General features: G+C 41.6%; 1 long non-coding RNA gene across 1 annotated transcript in view; it reads left to right on the top strand.

The window, feature by feature from the left end:
- Positions 1 to 5,930: 5,930 nt before the first annotated feature.
- Positions 5,931 to 12,141, top strand: part of LOC307220992 — a 31,382-nt gene continuing 25,171 nt past the window's right edge. The window contains exon 1 of the long non-coding RNA XR_013841258.1: positions 5,931 to 6,016. This is a non-coding gene — a long non-coding RNA (uncharacterized lncRNA). The remainder of the gene's footprint in view (positions 6,017 to 12,141) is intronic.

The raw sequence follows: 12,141 nt of genomic DNA, 5'->3' as shown, positions 1-12,141 counted from the left end.
TCTGAGAGGAATTGTTAAGAGAGGCCAGGAATTAGTTTTATGAGTCAATGCTGCAGGAATCCTGACTTCTGTGCTTAAGATCACTAATGGGATTTCATCCACACATAACTGTATACAGTGGTACCTCTGGTTAAGTACTTAATTCGTTCCGGAGGTCCGTTCTTAACCTGAAACTGTTCTTAACCTGAAGCACCACTTTAGCTAATGGGGCTGCCGCCACGCCGCCAAAGCACGATTTCTGTTCTCATCCTGAAGCAACGTTCTTAACCTGAAGCACTATTTCTAGGTTAGCGGAGTCTGTAACCTGAAGCGTATGTAACCCGAGGTACCACTGTATTGAGAAGGACGGGAAAATCACGTCACTTTTGCTACCTCTTTTCATGCTCAGGATGGTTGAGAAATGGCTTCTTGGGTTAAAGGATCTTGATTATAATTCCCTTGTATGCTCAAATATGAATTGCATCTGCATGAGACCAGAGGTTATGTACACTCTCATATTATTTAAGATTAGGCTCTTGGGTGCAGCTCCTAGAGATCTGCATAGCAGAACATCCTGGTGGGTTGTGACTGGTGGGGACTGGTAAGAATGGCTTCCTTCCCATTCCAGTAGTCTTAATAGCATTCCAGATCTGCCAACAGAGGGGGCCACCTATGTTTAGAACTTCCAGAAGCACCATTGAAGATAGGTTCAGTTATCAGCCATGAGGATCTGTTTTTGTCTCTTGGAAACAAGGAAGATCGAGACTGGGGAACCCTTTACAAAGTATTTGAAGATTCAACAAAGCGAACTGGACTCCTTGGCTGGTTTTGAATAAATAGTTAAACAGTTTGACGATTTATACAACTGTGTAACATGCAGAAAACAGCATTTTTAGAGAAATCAAAGACTGGAACTGAGGGAAGTCGGGGGGTGAGGGTGGGTGGGTTCTGTGGGGGGAGGAAGGGGGAGGGAGGAAAAATGGGGGGGAAATAAGGATGATGTTTCTGGATAATATGTTTTGTTTTAATTTTGAATAAAAGTTATTTAAAAATAAATAAATAAATAAAAATAATAATCATTGTAGCTTTTTCACATGTAGAAAATGTACTATTGCATTTCTATTCCTCCATCTGTACCAACACAATTGTTTTAAAATGGCGGTGGCAATCCATTCTACTCGAAGCTGTTTTGCATCGAGACTGAAGGCCCTTATTTTGTTTTCCTCATGGGAAGTTTGTTTTTCAGTGAAATATTCTGAAATGAGGTTTTAATATCAAAGCATTGGGAAAATAGTTGAAGAAGATACTCCAATGATGAGACGAACTGCAGAGTCTACCACTCCTTCCCGACTTCCTTCCTTCCTTTCATGTGAAATAGAGCAATTTCAGGTGTGCACAAGGATGTGAACAGTGCCATAGAGTTTCTCTTTGAATACATTTTTATAAAATCCAGTCTACACTGGAGGAAACATTCTAGTGCAAATCCTGACAACAGGTTGACAACAACCCCACTTGTTATTTTTTTTTAATAATAATAATTTTTATTAAATTTTCAATTTTACAACTTCAAATAACATTTTATAAACTTTAAAATATCCAGTGACTTTCCTTCTGCTCTTTCCATGGTTCATTTTACATATCATAAAGGTAAAGGGACCCCTGACCATTAGGTCCAGTCGTGGATGACTCTGGGGTTGCGGCGCTCATCTCACTTTACTGGCCGAGGGAGCCTGCGTTTGTCCGCAGACAGCTTCTGGGTCATGTGGCCAGCATGACAAAGCCGCTTCTGGCGAACCACAGCAGTGCACAGAAACACTGTTTACCTTCCCGCCGGAGCGGTACCTATTTATCTACTTGCCCTTGACATGCTTTCGAACTGCTAGGTGGGCAGGAGCAGGGACCGAGCAACGGGAGCTCACCCCGTCATGGGGATTCGAACCACCAACCTTCTGATCGGCAAGCCCTAGGCTTTGTGGTTTAAACCACAACACCACCTGCGTCCCACTTACATATCATACATCTCTGCATATTTTAATATAACCATTCAAATCATTTTTCCATTTTTACATCCATCAAAAATTATTTACTCTGTTGAATTTATCTCAATGCTTCTGGCATTTTCAGCTGTATACAGTTACTTTCCATATATTCAATAAAAGTTTTCCAGCCTTCTTTAAATGTATGTTCTTCTTGCTCTCTCTCTTTTTTTTTTTTAAATAATTTTAATTCATTTTTCAAACACATAATAAAAACAAAGCACAAAACAAAAAGTCAAAACACAAAACAAAAACATACAAAACATTTAAACAAATATAACTTCAAAATTGTATTTTCATACACCTTCTTTCCTTCGACTTCCCCATACCTCCCCATCCCTGCATCCTTGTTTTATGATTCTTTAGCAACCCTTTGGTCAATTTATCCTGATTCCCTTTCATTAAATTTCCTTTAGTTTTTTAGTTACAGCTGTAATTCTCTGTTTCTTACCCCTTGACATCTTAGCATTCCTCAATTTTACAACAGTTTTTAAGGTATATTTTAAATTTCTTCCAGTCCTCTTCCACCGTCTCCTTCCCCTGGTCACGGATTCTGCCCGTCATCTCAGCCAGTCCCATAAAGTCCATCACCTTTGTTTGCCATTCTTCCAGAGTAGGTAGTTCTTGCGTCTTCCAATACTTCGCCAGTAGAATTCTTGCTGCTGTGGTAGCATACATAAAGAAAATCCTATCCTTCTTTAACACCAATTGGCCTACCATGCCCAAGAGAAAAGCCTCTGGTTTCTTAGGAAAAGTCCACTTAAGGACTTTCTTAATTTCATTATAGATCATTTCCCAGAAAGCTTTAATCTTCGGGCAGGTCCACCAAAGGTGATAAAAAGTACCTTCAGTCTCATTACATTTCCAACATTTATTATTTGGCAAATGATAGATTTTTGTAAGCTTGACTGGGGTCATGTACCACCGATAGATCATTTTCATTATGTTTTCTTTTAAAGCATTACATGCAGTAAATTTAATACCGGTAGTCCATAACTGTTCCCAGTCAGCAAACATAATATCATGACCGATGTCTTGTGCCCATTTAATCATAGCTGATTTCACCGTCTCATCCTGTGTGTTCCATTTCAACAGCAAACTGTACATTCTTGATAAGTTCTTAGTATTGGGTTCTAACAATTCTGTTTCTAGTTTTGACCTCTCTTTCTGAAATCCTATTTTCCTGTCCTGTTTAAATGTCTCATTTATCTGATGATAGTGCAGCCAATCTCGAACTTTGGGCTTTAATTTCTCGTAACTCTGAAGTTTAACCCTTTCACCATCATATTCTAAAATTTCACAATATTTTGGCCATTTAGAGTCCATATCAAGCTTTTTCACTTCCTTAGCTTCCATTGGTGACACCCACCTGGGAGTTTTACTTTCCAAAAAATCTTTATATCGAATCCAGACATTATACAATGCTTTCCTTACAATATGGTTTTTGAAGCCTTTATACACCTTTGCCTTGTCATACCATAAGTTTGCATGCCAACCAAAGCTATTATCATACCCTTCCAGATCCAAAATGTCTGTGTTCTCAAGAAGTAGCCAGTGTTTCAACCAGCAAAAAGCTGCCGATTCATAATAAAGTCTTAAGTCCGGCAGGGCAAACCCCCCTCTATCTTTTGCATCAGTTAAAATCTTAAATTTTATTCTGGGCTTTTTGCCCTGCCAGACAAATTTTGATATGTCTTTCTGCCACTTCTTGAAACAGTCCATCTTGTCCAAAATCTGCAACGTCTGAAATAAAAATAGCATTCTAGGCAATACATTCATCTTAATAGTAGCAATCCGGCCTAACAAGGAAAGTTTCAACCTTGACCATATTTCTAGATCTTTCTTTACTTCTAACCAACATTTTTCAGAATTATCCTTAAATAAATTCACATTCTTAGATGTTAAGTTTATCCCCAGGTATTTCACTTTTTTCATTATTTCCAAACCTGTTTCATTCTGAAATCTCTCTCTTTCCTCCATTGTTAATTTTTTTCCCAACACTTTCGTTTTTTGTTTGTTCAGTTTAAAACCTGCTACTCGACCAAATATTTCAATTAATTCTAATACTCTTTTAGTACTAGTGTCTGGCTGTTGCAGGGTCAATACTAAATCATCTGCAAATGCTCTTAGTTTGTAGTGTCTAACTCCGACCTGAATTCCTTTAACCAACTGGTCCTTTCTAATCATGTTTAACAAAACCTCCAAGTGCAAGTTGTGCATATTCTGTCAACTTAAGTTGCCAATCCCCTTTAGTTGGGACCTTGCTAACTTTCCATTTTGGGACTAACAAAACATGCGCCACAGCTGTTGCATACATAAATAACTTCTTTTGACAACTGGGAATACCAGCCTGGGTTATCCCCAGCAAAAAGGACTCTCTCTCTGTGTGTTTTTTTTTGGGGGGAGTAGTTTTGAACATTTTCTTCAGTTCATTATAAATCGTTTCCCAACACACTTTTACCTTTTTACATGTCCACCACATGTGGAAGAATTTAGCTGGGATTTAGTTGGGATTTAGTTGGATTTAGTTGGGACCACTTCCTTACACTTCCAACACATATCTGATTCTGTTTTATAAATCTTAGCCACCTGTTGTTGTTTAGTCGTTTAGTCATGTCCGACTCTTCGTGACCCCATGGACCAAAGCACGCCAGGCACTCCTGTCTTCCACTGCCTCCTGCAGTTTGGTCAAACTCATGCTGGTAGCTTCGAGCCTCAGCTTCACGATCTGTCCTTCCAGTGAGCACTCAGGTCTGATTTCCTTAAGAATGGAGAGGTTTGATCTTCTTGCAGTCCATGGGACTCTCAAGAGTCTCCTCCAGCACCATAATTCAAAAGCATCAATTCTTCGGCTATCAGCCTTCTTTATGGTCCAGCCCTCACTTCCATACATCACTACTGGGAAAACCATAGCTTTTACTATACGGACCTTTGTCGGCAAGATGATGTCTCTGCTTTTTAAGATGCTGTCTAGGTTTGTCATTGCTTTTCTCCCAAGAAGCAGGGGTCTTTTAATTTCGTGGCTGCTGTCACCATCTGGAGTGATCATGGAGCCCAAGAAAGTAAAATCTCTCCCTTGCCGTGGTGAAGGGGCTTGAATAACTCAGAGAAGCTATGAACTATGCCGAGCAGGGCACCCAAGATGAACAGGACATAGTGGAGAGTTTTCACCAAACGTGATCCACCTGGAGGAGGAACCGGCAAGCCACTCCAGTATCCCTGCCATGAAAACTCCATGGACCTAGCCACCTACTCAGAGTTAAATACCATCTATGAATCATTTTCAAACCACTTGTTACATATTTTACTCTGCTAGATGTTCTTTAACCGATAGCCAGTCTTTGAGCCTTCTGTCTCATTCTTGGAGAGAACAAGCTTTTCAATCCTACATTTGCCTGCTCAACATAAAACCCATGGGGCTTACTCCAAGGTGGATACACAAGTCTAAAACTGTCAACACAATGCACTGAAAGTGAAACAAGACCAATCACCTCTTTTTGCTCTGGTTGTCTTGAAATTCCTACTCAACTACACCAGGGAACACCACCAAATTCCTTATTGCCGACAACAGATACTCTCCATCTTAGAACACAAAATCTTCCTCATAAATATCACTTATTTATTCTTTACCAAGGGGTAAGTAATTTCCTCCACCATCCCAATGGCCTCCAAAACATGTGCTTTGTCTCATTTTATAATTCAGTCAATAATATATGACCATACACTGTTCTACTGCTGCAGTTAAGGTGGGGCAGAGCTGAAAAGCAGATGTTTAAGATGAGTCTTTGATTTTTCAATTGAGCACTGTTGAGATGAGGTCACAGTGACCTCACAATAAGGCTATAGTGACCTCACAATAAGCCTAGCCTCAGTGACACATACAGTGAAAGTGTTTATATGAACTATAACTCATACAGGGTTTTACAGATCTCAATATCTACAGCTAAGATACTGGAAGATCTCAACAATGACAATTAAGAGAACAATTCTGTTTACCTTGGGTAAGTGAGTTATATGATGGCGGCAATGGGATGGTTGCTGTCTAATAGCAATTGGACTCCATTATATCTTATTTCGTTTGGGGAAATTGTCTGCATATAATTTGTTTATTAAAAAACATTTCAAGACTGCCTTTATGAGTAAAACTTACTCAAGACTGCTTATGTAAAAATAACAGATAAAATACAGCTCCAGTGGTAAGAGAATACAATACAAAACCTCTCATAAAACCTGCATTAAGAAAACCAACAGTAAGAGCATATCACTCTTGGATAAAAAAAAAATTTCCCCATGGCTACCAATCCGAAAGACCTCAATAGCAGGATAGAGTCACTCATGGATATGTCAGTGAAAATAAGTAGGTCTTCAGTGCTGTTCTGGAGTTGTAGTAGCACTACACTTCAGTTACATGATCCAAATGGAGACAATCCTTTGCACGCCTATTGAATTTAATTGGTTTTAGACACTGAGCTGTTCCCTCTCAGTGTGGATATGTCTTGGTATTACTGTCCATTACTATGATGCTCGTCAGACTAATTTAAGTCCATGGACAATAGCCATTGATTTCACTGGACCTATTCTCCCCACCCCCCAACTTTTATAGGTTTTATTTATTTTTCCCAAGAAAAATAAGACCAAAAAACTCCAGGCTCCCAGGGGAGTCCCCCTTTTTTTAGTATCAACTACAAACAGGGATGTGGGTGGCGCTGTGGGTTAAACTACAGAGCCTAGGACTTGCCGATCAGAAGGTCGGCGGTTCGAATCCCCGTAACAGGGTGAGCTCCTGTTGCTCGGTCCCTGCTCCTGCCAACCTAACAGTTTGAAAGCATGTCAAAGTGCAGGTAGATAAATAGGTACCACTCCGGCGGGAAGGTAAATGGCGTTTCCGTGCGCTGCTCTGGTTCACCAGAAGCGGCTTAGTCATGCTGGCCACATGACCCGGAAGCTGTATGCCGGCTCCCTTGGCCAATAAAGTGAGATGAGCACCACAACCCCAGAGTCGGTCACGACTGGACCTAATGGTCAGGGGTCCCTTTACCTTTACCTTACAAACAGACCAGGGATCAATCAGAACCCCCTCCCTGCCTTCCTTGCACCAGTCTGAACAAATGCCTTTTGGGGTGGGTCAGGAGTGAGAAGGCAAAAGATGCTTTGGCAGATGGTACCAGCACAGGAATGTGTGTGTAGAATTCATCCATCCAAGAAAGTGGGGTGGAAGGTCGACATGTATCTAAAAAATGGGAGATTGGAACACTGTGCATCTAAGAAATCCAACATTTGAACCTAAAGGCAAGTCACTGGATCTATTCTGAGCAGCGCTTGGATGGCTATCACCCTAATTCTGTTGAAATTTGTAGTAGGAATAAATTCCTGCGCTGCGACTTGTGGATATCCTCATTTGTACATCTTGCAAGTATTAATCAGACTAGCTAGAATAGGGATGGGGAACCCAACAACCCACCTCCCCCCCAGTTTGTTGGGCGCCATGTTTCATTGGCCCAGCCAACATGGTCAGTAGTGAGGAATTATGGGAGTTGTAGTCCAAAGGCCACCTGTTTCCCCACCTTAATCTAGAAGACCCTGATAAAAGTATGTGCATATGCCTCTTTAATATTAGTCTTTGCATTTTTGTTTTTGCTTGTAGGCCATGTAGAAGGTTGCTGGAGCTCTAGCCCGTGAGGTGGGCCCTTTCTCTCTAATCTTAGATGCATTGGGATTGGTTGTACTCACTTTATAGCTGCAGGGGGAGAACTTGGCACATGCCCAGGAACAAGACAGACCTCTGGTACTGAAAAGGTGTTGTAGCACTGGGTCTGGGGATAAATTAAGCCATGAATGGTGTTTTTATAAACGAAAAACAACCCCCCCCCCAAGAAAATGCTGAACTCAATTTGTAATTTTGAAAGAGAGCAAATTCTGCATTACCCGATGATATCACAGGAAACATATTTGCTAGGTAGGTCTTTCCAGACCTGCGAGGACACCAGATGAAAAAATTGATTGGTTTGAGCAAGGGCATAGGCACATATTTAGGACTACAATTTTTCATTTTTTCATTTTTATTTCGATGTATCTGGCTTCCTTTCATCAAGCAGCTATAGCAAGCAGTGCCACTAATGGGATTCCATGAAACTGAATGCAAGTTAATGTAAAATTACTCAGTTTGCTTGTTTACAGCTGGATTTATTGTCATGCCCACGGCTAATTTTTGTTACATTAAATGAGAAAGATACCATGGCATTGATGGAAATTCTAACGATAGTCACTACCTCGGCTGGGAAGCCTCAAGTTGTTAGTAAGCCCATCAGGATTTATAAACTGAAATACAAGGTTTTCTTTTAAAAACGCATGCACACAATAGGCTATATGCCACACTTTTACAAGTAGTGACTTTAATTAATGCATTTAAATAATGCATTTGGAATAATTTGGAACTATCTGTATACTGAACAGCTGCCATGATGCATTCCCTGAAGAAGTGGGAAATTAAGTATTGTGGGCACATGTGTATGTAGCTGAAATGTCACACACACACACACACACACACACACACACACTGGCTTGATATATTGAAAAATGACTAAGAATTTGCTGCTTTTTCATGACACCTGAATAGCCACCTCAGTCTGCCCGATAGTAGGGCCAGGACTTACAGGCCCACTGCTGCAAATATATGCACACACACACACACACACACACACACACACACACACCACTGGTGGCACTGTGGTCTAAACCACTGAGCCTCCTGTGCTTGCCGATCGGAAGGTCGGCAGTTAGAATCCGTGCGACAGGGTGAGCTCCTGTTGCTCTGTCCCAGATCCTGACAACCTAGCAGTTCAAAAGCACACCAGCGCAAGTAGATAAATAGGTACTGCTGTGGCGGGAAGGTAAACGGCGTTTCCATGAGCTCCGGTTTCCGTCACAGTGTTCCATTGCGCCAGAAGCGGTTTAGTCATGCTGGCCACATGACCTGGAAAGCTGTCTGTGGACAAACGCCGTCTCCCTCGGCCTGAAGCAAGATGAGCGCTGAAACCCCATAGTCACTTTTGACTGGACTTAACCGTCCAGGGGTCTTTAAACCATTTTTACACACACACACACACACACACACACACACACACACACTTTCATAATTTACTCCTTCCCTTTGTTCTGGTTTTTTCCCCCTCAAGTGGTTTTTTCCTGTCTTTTATTCCTGCGATGAGCTCTTTAGGACCTGGGATCATGCCTCTTTTAAATAAAATGTCTCTGGCCTCCCCTGAGCTGTTCGGAAAAGGCTTTCAAGAAGACTGCACCCACGGTAAGTGGCATGCAAAGTGGATCTGTCTCTTGGTGCCTTTTTAAGAAACAAAAAAACAAGACGCCATTAGACATCAAACTTCCCACTTAACAGAGAAGTCTCCTGACAACTGTGTTTCAGATACCTGATGAATTAAAAGCCATGTCTTTAAAAGCTGCACAAATTCTTGGTATCCTTGAGCGGTTCAGCAAGGTTGGTGCACCAGAGACTGAAATAGATGATTACAGCCTTGAGGCCTTGCCACAAATTGAATAGAAAGTATTGCATTTTATTGTAATCTCTCTCTAGTCTTTCTTGGATTTGAAGCCCGTTGACCTTTCTTCTGCACATCTTTTTTATTTTATTTTTAAGAATACTGAAATAATATAATTCACAATTGCTGAGCTGATAGAGCCTGGGCTGGCTTTAATGGGTATCAGGGTGAAGCTGCCTCCCTCGGGAGGGGGACACTGTGAATTAGGCATATATGAAGGTAGGAGAGAGAGGTTTGGAAGAGTTTTACTCTTTTGTTGCAGAGTTAGCACAATGACCGCTCCCCGCTTAAAATGGGGGGCGCCCTTTGCGTGGACGCGCGCAGCCCCTAGATCTGAAGCGGCTCCAACAGCATAGGCTTGGCTTTGCCTCCCTCAGGTGGGATACCTAGAGGTCTCCGCCTACCTCAGTCAATTGTCCAATCCCACCTGGGGGAAGCGTTGCCAAGGAAACCAGGCCAGGTAGGGGAGGGATTACCTGCCCACACAATAGAGGGAGGATCTTACCTGGGAATCCTCACTTGGCTCCAGAGCTTCTCCCGCCCTACCCACCCTCAGTTAATGTCTTATTTTGCAGGTTAATTTTTCTTCACAGGTTTTGCAGGCTAGCTTTTCTTCACAGGTATGCGGGCGCTGCTACGCAACTTGAGCTCAGGGCTCAGGTTAACCCTTCCATGCACACAAGTGTGAGTCAGTAATTGTATACAGTGGTACCTCGGGTTACATATGCTTCAGGTTATATACGTTTCAGGTTACAGACTCCACTAACCCAGAAATAGTGCTTCAGGTTAAGAACTTTGATTCAGGATGAGAACAGAAATTGTGCTCTGGCGGCGCGGCGGCAGCAGGAGGTCCCATTAGCTAAAGTGGTGCTTTAGGTTAAGAACAGTTTCAGGTTAAGTATGGACCTCAGGAACGAATTAAGTACTTAACCTGAGGTACCACTGTACTGCAACAGGAATTCGTATCTGAATGCTACAGCAAACATGTTGGACCTAGTAGAGTGTGCGGGGCTTTTGGGATCTGCTTCGGGTGGAAAAATGGTTGGGGCAGGCACTGGAAGGAGAATGAGAAGTGCTGGATTTTTCTTTTAATGGCTAGCCCTATTGATGTGGTCAGAGAATGGTGGCCAGATAATAGTTGTATGGGGTGAACCAGTTCTAGGTGAGACCAGCAGGAAAAGGAAGCTATGGAGTATTTGACTAGTTTCCATTTTGTATATAGCTTTGGAGCAGCACACTGCTAAGTAAAGTTTATTACTTTTAATTCAGTCTCTGTGGACCATTTGTAATCTTGCAAATACTACATGGTGTCAAAAGACAAAATGAAAACAAGGCAGTGAAAAATGGGCCAGCTGAAGCCTCTAATAAAGCCGCTATTCGAAGAAAGTGCTGCAGAGAACTGGAGAATCTGGAAGCAAGGGTTTGAATTTTGTAAGTAGAACAGATAGGCACGCGGGTGGCACTGTGGGTTAAACCACAGAGCCTAAGACTTGCTGATCAGAAGGTCAGCAGTTCAAATCCCCACAATGGGGTGGGCTTCCATTTCTTGGTCCCTTCTCCTGCCAACCTAGCAGTTCGAAAGCACGTCAAAGTGCAAGTAGATAAATAGGTACCGCTCCGGTGGGAAGGTTCGCCAGAAGCAGCTTAGTCATGCTGGCCACATGACCCAGAAGCTGTAAGCTCCCTCGGCCAGTAAATAATAATAATAATTTTTATTTATACCCCGCCCTCCCCAGCCAAGGCCGGGCTCAGGGCGGCTAACAAGCAATAATAAAAACAAGTTGAATGAATACATCTTAAAAACAAGATTAAAATACAACATTAAAATATTGAAACATTAAAATTTTTTTGCTAGACATCGAAGCTCAAACTGCCAAACTTCCACAACACTTCTAAGGTTAGAACTGGGCCTTTTCCATAGGGCTCTCCCTAGTTCTGTGCACCTAGCCCTCCCCCTCTCTTTAATTTTTTTTAATTAAGTTTTACATAACAATTCTAAATTCAGACAGATTGGAATTTTTACAGTGGTACCTCAGGTTAAGTACTTAATTCGTTCCTGAGGTCCGTACTTAACCTGAAACTGTTCTTAACCTGAAGCACCACTTTAGCTAATGGGGCCTCCCGCTGCTGCCACGCCACTGGAGCACAATTTCTGTTCTCATCCTGAAGCAAAGTTCTTAACCTGAAGCACTATTTCTGGGTTAGCGGAGTCTGTAACCTGAAGCGTCTGTAACCTGAAGCGTATGTAACCCGAGGTACCACTGTATTATTATTTTCTTTATTTACAACATAGTCCATAACAACTCATACATGCAAACAAACCCACCACCAATTTTATTTTATTTTAAAATTTAGACAGATCATTCACCTCTTCATTTAGTATTCTCTGAATTCCTTGATTTCCCTCCACCCTTTCATTGTTACCATTATCAATCTTTTTCCCCATCTGCTTATCATATTTTCTCTAATTTGTTAAAAGAATAATAATTCATTTTTTGTACATTACAAACATTACTCAAATCCTGCCAAAGTTTTTAGTTCTTTACAATGTTCTCTTAAGTACATTGTAA

The sequence above is a fragment of the Podarcis cretensis genome, assembly GCF_951804945.1.
Source record: "Podarcis cretensis genome assembly, chromosome: 7".
NCBI classification, from domain to species: Eukaryota; Metazoa; Chordata; class Lepidosauria; order Squamata; family Lacertidae; genus Podarcis; species Podarcis cretensis.
Note: the sequence above shows the minus strand (reverse complement) of the source record. Positions and strands in the feature narration are given on the sequence as shown.